At 41.8% G+C, this 14,793-nt stretch overlaps 1 long non-coding RNA gene across 1 annotated transcript; it reads left to right on the forward strand.

Moving 5' to 3' along the window:
- Positions 1–9,207: 9,207 nt before the first annotated feature.
- On the forward strand, positions 9,208–14,277 carry LOC134355932 (uncharacterized). The gene is made up of 3 exons (XR_010020224.1): positions 9,208–9,344; positions 9,732–9,805; positions 14,060–14,277. It is a non-coding gene; the product is annotated as an uncharacterized LOC134355932 (long non-coding RNA).
- The last annotated feature ends 516 nt before the right edge of the window (positions 14,278–14,793 follow it).

Below are 14,793 nucleotides of genomic sequence, written 5' to 3' on the forward strand. Positions count from 1 at the left end.
TAAGTCTCATAGCTTGTAGAAAGAAGCTGTCCCATAACCTGTTGGTCCTGCTTTAATTCTGCGGTACCATTTGCCAGATGGAAACAGCTGAAAGAGTTTATGGTTGGGGTGACTGGTGTCACCGATGATCTTCCAGGCCTTCTTTCTGCACCTGCTGCTGTAGATGTCTTCAGTGGAGGAAAGTTCACATCCACAGATACGCTGGGCCGTCCGTACCACTCTCTGCAGTGCCCAGCGATCAAGGTTGGTGCAGTTCCCACACCAGGCATTGATGCAGCCAGTCAGGATGCTCTCAATGGTGCCACTGGAGAAGGTGTTGTGGATCTGGGGACTCATGCCGAACTTCTTCAGTCGCCTGAGGTGGAAGAGACGCTGTTGTGTTTTTTTTGCCACACAGCCGGTGTGTACAGTCCAGGTGAGATTTTTGGTGATGTGTATACCGAGGAACTTGAAACTACTCACCCTCTCAACTGCAGTCCCATTGACGTTGAGCCTGGCTCAATTCCTCCTTTAATCCACAATCAGCATTCTTGTTTGTTGGACATTGAGGGAGAAGTTGTTATCTTGGCACCACTGTGTCAGCTTGTCAACCTCTCCTCTGTAAGCTGATTCGTCTCCGCTAGAAATAAGGCCAATCAATGCCGTGTCATCTGCAAAGTTGATCAGCAGATTGAAGCTGTGTGTGGCAGCACAGTCATGGGTGTAGAGGAGGGGGCTCAGGACACAACCCTGGGGGGCATCTGTGTTGAGTGGCAGAGGTGAGGAATCACATCCCTACCCCTTGTCGGCAATCCAGTTGGAAATCTGGGGTCCAGTTACACAAGGCGGGGTGCAGGCCGAGGTGTCTGAGTTTCCTGTCAAGTCTGGAGGGAATTATGGTGTTGAATGCTGAACTGTAGTCCAGGAACAGCATTCTAACATGTGAATCCTTCTTCTCCAGGTGAGTGAGGACAGTGTGTAGTGCTGTGGCTATGGCGTCATTGGTAGACCGGTTCTGTCGGTAGGTGAAGTGTAGGGGGTCCAGTGCGGCATAAAGATGTAAGTGAATGTGAGTTGGTAAGGGCATGCAAAGGGATTCCAGCAGGTCTGATGACTGGGTAAATGCAAGGCAAATACACATATATGTGGATAAACATGAGATTGCCTATTTAAATTCTTAGACTGAAGAATCCAGAAGCTGGCATTGTAGCCTCAGAATACGGGATATTTCATTTAGAGCTGAGGTTTAGGACAGATTTCTTCACCCATAGGAATTACTGCCACAGAAGGCAGTGGAGAACAAGCACTAAATACACACAAGCAACACACATCAAAGTTGCTGGTGAACGCAGCAGGCCAGGCAGCATCTCTAGGAAGAGGCGCAGTCGACGTTTCAGGCCGAGACCCTTCGTCAGGACTAACTGAAGGAAGAGTGAGTAAGGGATTTGAAAGTTGGAGGGGGAGGGGGAGATCCAAAATGATAGGAGAAGACAGGAGGGGGAGGGATAGAGCCGAGAGCTGGACAGGTGATAGGCAAAAGGGGATACGAGAGGATCATGGGACAGGAGGTCCGGGAAGAAAGACAAGGGGGGGGGACCCAGAGGATGGGCAAGGGGTATATTCAGAGGGACAGGGGGAGAAAAAGGAGAGTGAGAGAAAGAATGTGTGTATAAAAATAAGTAACAGATGGGGTACGAGGGGGAGGTGGGGCATTAGCGGAAGTTAGAGAAGTCGATGTTCATGCCATCAGGTTGGAGGCTACCCAGACGGAATATAAGGTGTTGTTCCTCCAACCTGAGTGTGGCTTCATCGTTACAGTAGAGGAGGCCGTGGATAGACATGTCAGAATGGGAATGGGATGTGGAATTAAAATACACTAAGTACACTCAAGAAGGTGGGGATATTTGTTAATGTAAAAAGGTCCAAAGATCTGTGAAGAAGGCAGGATCATGGTACTGAAATGAATGCTCAGCCATGATCAACTTGAATGGTAGAGCAGGGCCAAAGGGATGAATAGCCTATTCCTCCTCATATTTACTGGGCTTCCAAGTTTCTGCATTTGCTTCATCCCTTGGCTTTAAGGTAACAGATGAATAATGTACTGGGGAGGCAGAAATGCAAACAGAAAATAAGCTTTGGAGATGAAATATTAATATTCACATTTGCTGCCTGGCTTGTTAAGTATTTCCAGTATTTTGTATTTCATTTCAAATTTACCATTTTTAGTGTTTTTATGGTTTTCACTGGGTAAGTGGGCTGGGTAGGAGTGCAATGATGTTGATTAGCAGCAAAATATCAAAGCTGGAGTAAAGGTGTGGTCGAGTGGATCGGTGGTTCCAGAAGTTTGGCTAATGGAATGACAAGGACAACCTTTAAACTGAATTAGGTGGGAGGTTTTTGAAGGAGAGATACAGGAGGAAATGGGGTTAAAATTTGTATGTGAATGTTGACACTGAAAACTTAAAATATCTGTAAGAATGAATGGTAAAAACTGATTCTTATATGTTGTAACAGCCTAGAAAATGTTCATGGCTTTTTAACATGCTTTAGAACAGAGGCCAAAATGTTCAAAATGCTTTCTCAGCTTCATAAATACCAATGTTTCCTTTTATGATAGATCTTCTCTGGCAGTGTAACGAGAAAAAGGATTTCAAGTATATGTTGGTGTAATGATCAGAATTTTACAGCTTTGATGGTTAAAGCTCCTGACCAAAAGGAAACTGTTTCTACCTCAGTCTTTGGGAGCCAACCTTTTGATCAGCTATTACCCAAATCAAAAGATGCAATATTCTTTCATTTACAAAATACCAAAGCCAATAACTACTCATTAAACATAAACAAAACTTTTACAATCAGAAGAATTTTAAGTAAAAGAATTCAGACAATTCTTCCTGTATTTTTAGAAATAATTCATTAGTTAATGTTGTGTTAATAATATCCTTAATATAACCAAGGATGTCACTGTTACCTGATGTTGTAGTTGATAGACTAATAGAAGAGCAAAGAAAATAAAAAAACACGTATATGCTGAAAGTCTGACGTACAAACAGAAAATATTGGTAAGCACTCAGTCAGCATCTGTGGGTAGAGAAACAGTTAACCTTTCATGAAAGATCACCGATCTAAAATTTTAACTGTTGCCTTTTCCACCAATGTTGTCTAATCTGCTGACTGTCTTTTGCATTTTCTATTTTTATTGCAATGGAAAATGAAGTATGAATTCTTATGTAGATATTTGTGCAAAAATCTTAGAATTTACAGAATGACTACATAATAGGCTCACATTGGCCCAAGGAGGTGGACAACTTCTACTGATTTCATTCATTGTTTAGGTGTAACAGGTCTATATGAAGGAAAATAGCTAATGTTGTAAGGTTTTGAATTAAGCTATGCTTACTTTGTCCTTGCTAATCTATTAAAGGGGTGATTTAAAAAGTGACACATTTGTTTTTAGTTGGAAAGCTTTCATTAAAATTTAAAAGAGCTACAGCTTAGTTATTGAATCCAATAAGACAATGGTCGTTTTTGTTTCAGCGTGATGACACTCAGCATATATCTGTAAATGGCACAAAATGGCTTCTGTGTCATATCTTGTTGTGTTTATCAATGTGGTGGAAATTCAACGAGTACTTTGCACTGCACATGTAATCTGTCTTCTTCTATGATGTCTTTTGGCATGCAGGGTTCCTTTTTGAACTTTGTCTAGAACCCGAATCTCATTGTTTCTGGAGCGACTAGTGTGCATGCCTGGAACAGCCATTTTCCATTATCAAAACACAGCATGGTGGAGAAACGTAGGGTCTCGACTCAAAATGCTAACTGTTCATTTCTTTCCATAGATGCTGCCTGACTTGCAGAGTTCCACCAGCATTTTCTGTGTGTTGCTCAAGATGTCCAGCATTTGCGGAGTCTCTTGTGTTATTAACTACTCGGACATGGATTTGCTCAAAGTGAACCTCTGTCCCTCCACTCAAGCACCTGATCACCAACACCAAATCATCAACTCCAACTCCCTTTCTTAGTTTCCAGTTATGAGAACCCAGCACTCTATGCCTCGAGATGCCACCTATACCATATCCCCCAAGATGCCAATCCTCCTCTCAATTGGTTATCCACCAGGTCATGATCCTAACCCCTGACTATCATGTAAACCCCACCCCACCAATCTTCAAGGCCCCATCAACTTTCGGCCTCATGTTCACCCCACTCACTTTAGAGAAATGCACATGCATCACATTATTCCAGTTGTACACTGCTGCCTATGCCAGCTGGTGGGGTAGTGGCATCAGCACTAGACTTTGAGGCAAGTGGTCCTGGGTTTGAATCCAGCCAGCTCCTTTTGCAGGCTTTCCATCCATGCTGGGTTGAGTGTCAAGTTAACAGCTTGGCCTCGTTTATATAAAAAAAAAGCTAAAGATTGCCATCTGATGTGCCACAAGGCGTGGACAGGAATAGCAACACTGCTAACTATGCCAATGTTCCAACAAGTCTATGTGTAATTAGCCACACTCTTTCACATTTTGCATTCAGGTAGGTAAGAAAAGCCTTGCAAGTTAACAAGCTCTTCTCCAGCAACTTGCAGGAATACATGGTCTTCCTTCTCTTTTGTGTAACCTCACTTTTATGCCTAGAGCGATTTTCAGCTATTAATTTTCTGTTACACAGAATATTGATCTTGTGTTCTAATTCATAAGTGACCCATGAATCCATAAGAGTCAACCGCTGGAGGCTGGAACACGGGGGTCTACTTGTTCTGCTGAAAAAGTCAAAGACAAGCTTAGATTCTGTCAAATTCTAAAAAGGGCTGTTAATTCTCTTTTGGCTTTCCTACTGAATAGCATTTAAAATGTTCTTGGAAGGCATTATGAACATATTACCCTGTGGCTAACTAAAGAATTTAATGGACCAATGTAGAAGTATGGATGGATGTTTCTTACTACTAAACGGACAATAATCAGTGCTTTTATACCATATCAATAACATTTTAACAAAACTTAGCAAGATTTGCAAAGAACAACAATATGCATAAGGGAGTGAGTATCACGTCGATAAAATGTAGCTCAATTTTAACAAGCTGACAAAAATTTTTTACAATTTACGTGCAGTTACATACAAAATATGAGCATATTTTAGAATAATAAATAATCATAATAAAACTTACGATTCTGAAGGGTTTCACATGGGACATGCTGAGAGACAATTTATCTGAAGGGAGAGATCTCATCATTTCAAAACTAAGGACCATCCATGTAAGGTGGAGGAGGAACAAGCTGAAAGATCACATAGAGTTGATGTTTGAAATTACGGGCAATTTATTTAAAAATTGCTGTGCACCAGGAGACCAGACAAAGCTGATCTACTTGAGCAGGATTTTGGTACAGCTTTTATATTCTCAGTTGACGAGATTACCCGTGAAACCGCATTTTGATAACAGAATGGTGGCTACAGAAAGACTTAATTAAGTTACAGACTCGGTCCTGATTGCAGAATACAATGGCTATCCACAGGTCTAACAATTTTCTATCACAACAATGGGTGCACACTGTAATATAATTAGTGAAGATCCTGAAACCTGGGTGTCGTCACTGCTGCACTCCAGGTCTCTACTTTAGTCTGTAGTTCCCTGTAACCACATCAGCACAATCCACGTCCCTATTTAGTAGTTATTAGCGCTCATTATTCTTTCTCCTATTACAGATAATAGTGGAAAGATGGTCTTCGAAGTTCCACCTCATGGGTGGGGACAGTGACTCACCAGCTCTCTGCATCCACCATGAAATTTAACCCTATGTCTTCATTAGACACTTACCAGGTTCACTACCTCTCTACGATTTTACTCTCTTTTTGCACTACTTTTTTAATTTAACTTCTTAATGTATATATACCTCATACTGCAATTTACAATAATGATGTGTTTATTATTATGTATTGCAGTGTACTGCTGCCACATAACAACAAATCTCACGACATACGTTGGTGATATTAAACCTGACTCTGATTCGGATTTTCTGTCTATATGATGAAATGGACTCTTGTCTTTGCAGTCTACTTCATCATAGCCTTGCCCCTCAGTGTCTGCTTGTACTGCTCTTTCTCTGTGACGATAACGCCATATTTTGCATTCTATTACCATTTTTCCCTTGTACTACCTCAAAGGACTGATGTGATGACATTTTCTGTATGGGCGGCATGGATTTGTTCACTGTACCTCAGTATATGTGATAATAATAAACCAAATTAACAATTTGTTAGCTGTATGAAACAGTTAATTTATGTTCAAAAGGTTAAATTCAGTAACGAAAGAACAGGAAATGAATTGGAAGTTGCTGGAGAGTTGAGAGGAGTACTGGGTATTGCTTAGTCTAGAAGGAGACTTAATAATGGTTTAGATACCACTGCCATGAAATCCTTTCTCTCACTTTGCCTCACAAACAGGAGGAAATCTGCAGATGCTGGAAATTCAAGTAATACACACAAAATGCTAGTGGAAAGCAGCAGGCCAGACAGCATCCATAGGAAGAAGCACAGTCAATGTTTCAGGCTGAGTCCTGACGAAAGGTCTCGGCTCGAAATGTTGACTATGCTTCTTCCTATGAATGCTGTCTGGCCTGCTGCGTTCCACCAGCATTTTGTGTGTGTTGCTCTCACTTTCCCTATCCAGTTATCCACTCATCCCCATAAGGTTATCCTTCTTTACTTCCCCTGCACTGTTAAATGAAGTCTGCTTCAAAATCAGAACTCTCCTCAAAGATTTCTTCTAACCCAGTCTCAGATAACAAAATGGTGTCACCACTGGTAACTTCATCAGTCACAGGTGCTGCTTAGCCTGGTGAGTTCCTCCACTGGGCTGGGCTTTGCTCCAGACTCCAGCATCTGCACCATCTCATGTCCTGATTAGTCACTTACCAGATTCAAGTCATCAGCAGAACTCTCCCTGCACCACCAAATACTTAGCCCCTTTCCTGTTTCCTGTTGGTTACCTTACATATTCATAAGTCAATGGCCTTGATAAACATCAGCCATGTTCTTACGCTGCATTCTTTGATCAGTATTAGGTGGACATAATTAGGTAGCACTCGAAAGCCAGTGTAGTCTTAACATTGTCTAACAGACTTCACTGTACTAGACTCCCAACACTGTTCTTCGCCATTCCAATATATCACGTGGGAAGCTATGCCATTGATTTCATCCAACAAACTTCTCACTCCTATGGTGGTGGGCTAAATGTGTTAGATTGATTGATGTGGACAGTAACTCACGATAGGACGTATGTGATTGCGCTGGGGAGAGTGCAGTGGGGATTCAGCAAGAGTTCACTATCGTTCGCCTTAGCCTACAGTTTGTGGCTCGGGGTAGTTGAGCCTGTTACAGACCTACACTGCCTGGTACCGGCCCAATTCAACACAAAATGCCGGAGGAGCTTGATGGGTCGGGCAGCTTCTTGGAGGAGAAAGAGCAGTTGACATTTCAGGCCAAGTCCTTTCATCAGGACTAGAAAGTAACTTGTCAGAAGCCAGAATAAGAAGGGGAATTTGTGGAATTCATTGTCACAGACGGCTGTGGAGACTAAGTCTTTGGGTTTATTTAAATTGGAGTTTGGTGGGTTCTTGATTAATAAGGGTGTCAAAGATTATGAGCAGAAGGCAGGTGAATGGAGTTGAAAGAGAAATTAAATCAGACATGATTGAATAGCAGAGCTGAATAGTCTAATTCTACTCCTATGTCTTATAAGAACATAAGACCATAATATATAGGAGCAGATATATGAGCCATTTGGCCCATCGAGTTTGCTCTGCCATTTTATCATGGCTGATCCAACTTTCCTCTCAGTCCCAATCTCCTGCCTTCTCCCTATATCCCTTCATGCCCTGACTAATCAAGAATCTATCAACCTCTACCTTAAATATACATAAAGACTAGGCCTTCACAGCTGACTGTGGCAAAGAATTCCACAGATTCACTTCTCTCTGGCTAAAGAAATTCTTCCTCGTCTCCATTCTAAAGGGAAGTCCCTCTATTCTGAGGTTGTGTCCTCTGGTCTTTGACTCTCCGACTATTGGGAACATCTTCTCCACATCCACTCTATCCAGGTCTTTCACCATTCGATATATTTCAATGAGATCACTCCTCATTCTTCTGAATTCTAGTGAATACAGGCCCAGGGCCATCAAACGCTCTGGTCTAATATCGCCTCAGCGGGACATCTTGAGTTATGGATAGAGTTTGGACAGGCTGGACTTGTTTACCCTGGAGCAAAGGAGGCTGAGAAGTGACCTGATAAGTGGTATTTAGAAATATGAGTCATGGATGGAGTAAATGGTTGGAATTTTTTTTCAGTGGTAGGGGAATGAAAAACAAAATGGTGCAAGTTTGATTGGATTTGAAGGGATTCTAAAACCAGAGAGTGGTTGATATCTAGAACCCGCTGCCAGGGGAAATGAGGGAATCGGACACAGTCATTATGTTTAAGATACGGACACAAAGCACTGAAGGACATGGACATCATGCATGCAAATAGATGGACAGAAGGTCAGCACAGAGACAGTGGCTGAATTGGAAATGGTTTATAATATTGACATGTGGGAGATTCAGTGAAAACATGCAGTTTGTCTGCAGACCAGACAGGTGTTTCCAAATGTAAGTATATCAAGGAGTGCTGTGCAGAATGTGATGTTATAGTCAGAGAGAAAGTGCAGAGCAGATAGACAAATAAAGTGTAAGGGCCCCTTTTTGCACTATATAACACTTTTGATTCTAATGCTCTAACCAGTTGGTCAATATGAGATAGATACTGCTGTCTGTATGACCCAGTGCACTGCAGTTACATGTCTTTGCACTTGTACATGTGTAATCTCCAGTGTTCTGTCTAAAATGGCATACATTGCAAGGATAAGGCTAAAACTGAAACGCTCAATAACATTTTAAAGCTTCAAATGCATTCAGGTTTCAAATCTAACCATAAATGGACACTTGCCTGTCAATCTTCAGGAGGCTGAATCATAGAACATTTTGACAGCATATTACCACAGGATAAACTTGTTACCCATGAGTCTGATTAACAGAAATGCACTGACAATCTTAAAATTTACCTCAGGGTATTTGCAATGAGATAACAAGAATAACAGAAAAAAAACTAGTGTCCTATTGGTTCAGTGAATTTACCAATCAGAAGCTAACCCATATAAATCATGAAGGTCTTAGGTTCAATGCTTGGGCCATGACATATTTGCTGATCGTTGCCATGGAGATGGTATAAGTGCAATTATCGCCTTCAGTAACTGCACACGGTTGGAAAGGGGAAGGCAGGCCTTATGCTCGATGGAACCACAGTTTTCTGAGTCTATGCTTCTACGCAGCACCCTCAGGTAAGAATAGAACTAGAATCAACTGTGAAGCCCCTGCAATTAAAATTGAAATAGATCATGTCGTAGGCACCAGACAGGAAGCAGAGTAAGGAAGGGAAAACAAAGCTGTTAATTGCTAATGTATTGAAATGTCACATCAGCTTCAATTTTTATCATATAACCAGCACATCTCAGCTGTAACAATTTGTCAGTAACAGCAGAACTGGAGAAGCAAGGACAAGAAAATGAAGGCAAAGATAATGTCCAATTGCATTAAATTATGTTAGTACCAAATGTAGTCAAATGAAGTCAATAAAACTTGAGCAGCAAATCAGACGTGAAGATCAATAAAACAAGAAGGAAAACACACATCAATCAAATGTATTAAATGAGTGTGTTTTTTTTTAGGTTTGCGGTGATATCAATAGTAACAGATATTGATAAACGCATGCCCAGACTGCACAGTTTCCCAGTTTGCATCAGTAAGTAGCTCTGGAATAACTTCTCAGACCTCTCCAAGTCCTCAGAATTAAAACTAGCACTTTGAGAAAATATAGTAGTTGGAAGAATTAAGCACATGACACACCTGATAACCACTGGCAATACCTGTGATGGATGGATGCACACTTGAAGGACCTGTGATGGCTCCTCTCTGATCCAACCTCTGGAAGCACTCACGTGAGCCAATTGAAGTATATTCTGGAGTGGGAATGCCAAAGTATGGATGCTGATACATTTCCTCTAGTACTTGTTTGTTTCCATCATTTGTTATCCTGCTCTTCCTCTTTCCCCTTTTGGTCTCTCTTGCTTAATAGAAATGGGAGCTTTGCAGCGAAGGTTAGAAAAATAGATATCCATAAATATTGAAACTGAAGCTCAATTCAGATGCAAGGCGTGCACAAATATTTTTTAAATTACTTACTAATTCCTTTGAATTTCCATCTTTTTGACACATTAGCGCTCTGCAGAAATAATAACAAAATGCTGGAGGTATTCAACAGAAAAGGAACACCTTTGGAGAGGGAAACAAAATTAAAGATTCTAGTCAATGACCTCTCATCAGCATTGCTGTGAGCCTTTATTCATCATTTCTCTTCATCCCTGACAGGAAACGAGATCTTCAATACCACCACATCAGCATTGCCTTGTTTAAATGCCTTACTGTAGTACTCTGAGTTATGAATATGTCTGATATCCTTGCTCACTGGGTAAAGTCAAGTAATACTCATCAGTTAATCCCACTTGATCATTACCTTTATATTCAAGCTGTCATTCAAATTATATTCAAGCCCTCAAAACTAATCAGTAAACTCCAATACCTGTGTCTCAATGCTCCCTTATGCAACTGGATTCTGGATTTCTTCACTTTGACTCCAGTCAGTTCAGATTGGCAAAAACATCTCGTCTACAAAGTCCATCAGCACAGGAGCATCGCAGGGATATGTACTTAGCCCCCTGCTCTACTTGCATTACACCTATGACTGTGTGGCTAAGTACAGCTCCAACCCCACATTTAAGTTTGCTGATGACACCACTGTTGTGGGCTGTATAAAAGGGGTTGATAAAACAGCATACAGGAGGGAGATTGAAAACTTGGCTGAGGGGTGTAATAACAACAACCTTTCACTCAATGTCGGTAAGACCAAGGAACTGATTGCAAACTTCAGGAGAGGGAAACCAGAGGTCCATAAACCAATAATCATCAGTGGATCAGAGAAGAGAATCAGTAACTTTAACTTCCTGGGTGGCACTGCCTTAGAGGATCTGTCCTGGACCCCGAACCCATCATATAAATATTATCGCAAAGAAATCACGACAGCACCTCTACTTCCTCGGGAGTCTGCGGAGATTCGGTACGTCACCGAAAACTTTGGCAAACTTCTGTAGATGTATGGTAGGAAGTGTGCTGACTGGCTGCATTACAGCCTGGTATAGGAACACCAATGCCTTTGAGCAGAAAATCCTGCAAAAGGTTGCAGATTCAACCCAGTAAATCACGGTCAAAACCCTCCCAACCACTGAGCACATCTACATGAAACATTGCCATAGAAAAGCAGCATCCAGCATCAAAGATCCTCACCACCCAGGCCATGCACTTTTCTCACTGCTGCCCTCAGGTAGAAGATACAGGTGCCTCAGGACTCACACCACCAGGTTCAAGTTACAACCCCTCAACCATCAGGCTCTTGAACCAAAGGGGATAACTATACTCATTTAAGGACTCTGTTTTCTTGTTATTTCACACTCGTTATTTATTGTTATTAATTGATATCTGCATTTGCCCAGTTTGTTTACAGTTTATAGTTACTGACATTTACAGTTTACAGTTACAGGTTTCCCCCGCCATCCAAAGGTAGAGCATTCCTATGAAATGGTTCGTAGGCCGGAATGTCGTAAAGCAAATAAGCAATTACTATTTATTTATATGGGAAAAATTTGTGAGCGTTCACAGACCCAAAAATAACCTAACAAATCATGACAAATAACACATAAAACCTAAAATAACAGTAACATATAGTAAAAGCAGGAATGATATGATGAATACACAGCCTATGTAAAGTAGAAATACTTTTCCACAATCATTGCTGCACTGTTCTCCGTAGCGAAAATCTCACACAAGCGCTGTTGGCAAAAACACGGCGCAAGCGCTCTCCAGTAACCTTTAAGCTATGAAGCTGCCAAATCATATCAAATAACATGTAAAAATACACAGCTGATATAAAGTAGAAATAATGTACATACAGTGTAGTATCACTTACGGGAATCGGGAAGACAGCGCCGAGCACACTGATGATGGTGTGTTAGGCTGAGTCGTCAGAGGTTGGGGTGGTGCAGTGGTCCCCACCCTCCAAGCAGCGAACTGATACCGATCCGCAAAGCATGCAACAGTCCAGCGGTAGCCTGGACGCACCCAACACATCTTTAAGAAAAAAGCCGAAATAAACAAGCAAATTAAATAGGTGCCGCCCAGCACGTAAATGTCGGCCCAGATCAGAGGCGACGCAATCAGCAATCGTCTATGATCTGGGCCGACAATTACGTGCCGGGCGGCACCTAATTAATTAGCTTGTTTATTTGGGCTTTTTTTCTTAAAGATGTGTTGGGTGCCTCCCGGCTACCGCTGCGTTCTCCGCGGATCAGTATCTGGTTTGGGGTGGTGGAACACGGGGGTGTCATCTCATCATCATCTGTTTCTATTAGGGCAGGCAGGTCATCTTCTTCTATGTCTGCTTGCCTCGATGTCAAAGGTCGAGGTTCGTCGTCTGCTGTGGCTGATGTGGAAGGCTTGCTTGACTGATTAGCCTCGCGCATTTTTAGATCATACAGTTCTTTGTAAGCACTCAAACCATTCTGCAAATATGCCCTAAACCGAAGTACCCCTTCAAAATTGTCTTTCAGTTGCTTTATGTCCAGTTCCTGGACGACTTCACTTTCGGTCCGTTCGGTACTGCATTCGGTTTTGATTGTTATCCTTTCCTCTTGCAATTGCATCAGCTCTTCATCTATCAGTTCTTGGTCATGGGATGCCAAAACCTCTTCAACATCATCTTCATCAGCTTCCACAAGCCAAACTCACGTTGTCCTTGCTTCGTTCACCACGATCGAAATGCTTAATTATGTCTAGTTTTACACTAAGTGTAACACCCTTACGAACTCTTTCAGGCTTTTCCGATACCTTAGAACTCGTCTTGCTAACGGCTGCTCATGGGCACGTGCTTAAGCAATGCCGGCGAGAATGCCGTTCTGAACCCGGGGGAGAGCGGCTGCTTGGGATGCGCGCTGATTTTTATCCCACGCTGCCTTTTTTTTCCGCACGCTGCTTTTTTTTGTAACAGTGAAAACACCTTCTGTTAGCGAAAACAGGTAACTAATGTAGGTCTTTCGTAACAGTGAAGTTTCGTAAAGCGAACGTTCGAAAAGCGGGGGACACCTGTACCTTTCTATAGATTTGCTAAGAATGCCCGCAGAAAAAGAATCTCATGGTTGTATGCGGTGACATATGTGCACTCTGATAATAAATTTTACTTTGAACTTTGAACAATGTGGTTCTCAGTAGTGAAGCTTAATATAAAACATTGGAACTATTAATTTGTACTATTTATACAACGATAATAATTATACTACAGTGTAACTTATTACTTCTCTGATCTTTCTGTAATGGTATTACTACCCCTTCTTAAACGATTCTGAATTTTGAATCTTGAAATCTGTTCATAAAACTTCTTTTCTGGCATTACGGAACTGAATATTATCTTTCCCCTGATGTGAAACACAACTAAACTCATTTCTAAATCACTTTGAATTAACTTGGACCTCACATTACCTACTTTAAGGAGTAATACCTTCCAAAACTGATCCACATAGAATGATGTCATACCCCAGTCCATCCCCATTTTGGGTTCCTGAACCAGGAGCAATTGTTATTGGTCACTCCTGTGACAATATTCAGAAATATTCACAAGTCAATGGAAGGAGAAAAGTAAAAACTCAGTGTAAAAGGTCAAATTAAAACAATTAAAAACACATAAGTATGTAAGGGGTTTCATCTTTTATGTTACTGCGTATGTTAATCAAAATGGCTTCTTTGTTATGTTAAATGCTGAGAAGGTTCTTTCGCTGCAGCTTGTTTGGGTTATCTTATTGATAAGAGAGCAAATGAACCAATGAGTGTCCATGTGATTCTTTTTTGTGGTAATATTCTGTCTCATATGGCTGGGAAACGGTGTTTTTGGCAGGCTCTTGGAGGAGAGACCGGGAGTAAGACGGACGTGCTGGGGGTGCTCTGGTCCATCACCTTGAGTGGTCCTGAGCTGCAAGTCGAGGAGGTCGGAGTGGATCGCAGGGTGAAGAAAGACGGTCCCGGGTATTTGAGCTCCACCTGTGTGCACGAAGAAATTGAACTTTGATAAGACTGGTGCCTTTTTCTTTTCCTTTTATATTGTATCTCTATAAATCTCATAGAACTAGTAAGATTTATAAAGTGTAATTTGTAAAATGTACATTGTGTGCTGGCTGATGATTGATGTTTGAGGCCGAATGAGGTGACATTCCACAGCGACCGACGCAACCGGGAGACACGGTTGGATGGCGGACAGGGTTTCCCCTAGATAAATACGAGCCAATATAGCTGAGTGTTACAAGTAAAATCAATTAATTTAAAAAACTGTAAATCACCTTAAAGCAAAACACACAAAATGCAGGAGGAACTCATCGGATCAGGTAGCACCTATGGAGGGAAAAAAACAGTCCCCTTTTCAAGCTGAGACCCTTCATCAGGACCACAAAAGAATGGGGCGGAACACAGAATGAGAAGTTTGGGGGGAGGGGCATGAGTACAAGCTGGCAGGTGATGGGTGAGACTGGTCGGGGGGAAGGTGGGAGGGTGGAGGAGTGGGGAATAATGGGAGAAGCTGGGAAGTGATGAGTGGAAGAGGTGAAGGGATGAAGAAGGAATGTGATTGGAGAGGAG

The sequence above is a fragment of the Mobula hypostoma genome, chromosome 13 (assembly GCF_963921235.1).
Source record: "Mobula hypostoma chromosome 13, sMobHyp1.1, whole genome shotgun sequence".
In the NCBI taxonomy this organism is placed as follows: domain Eukaryota; kingdom Metazoa; phylum Chordata; class Chondrichthyes; order Myliobatiformes; family Myliobatidae; genus Mobula; species Mobula hypostoma.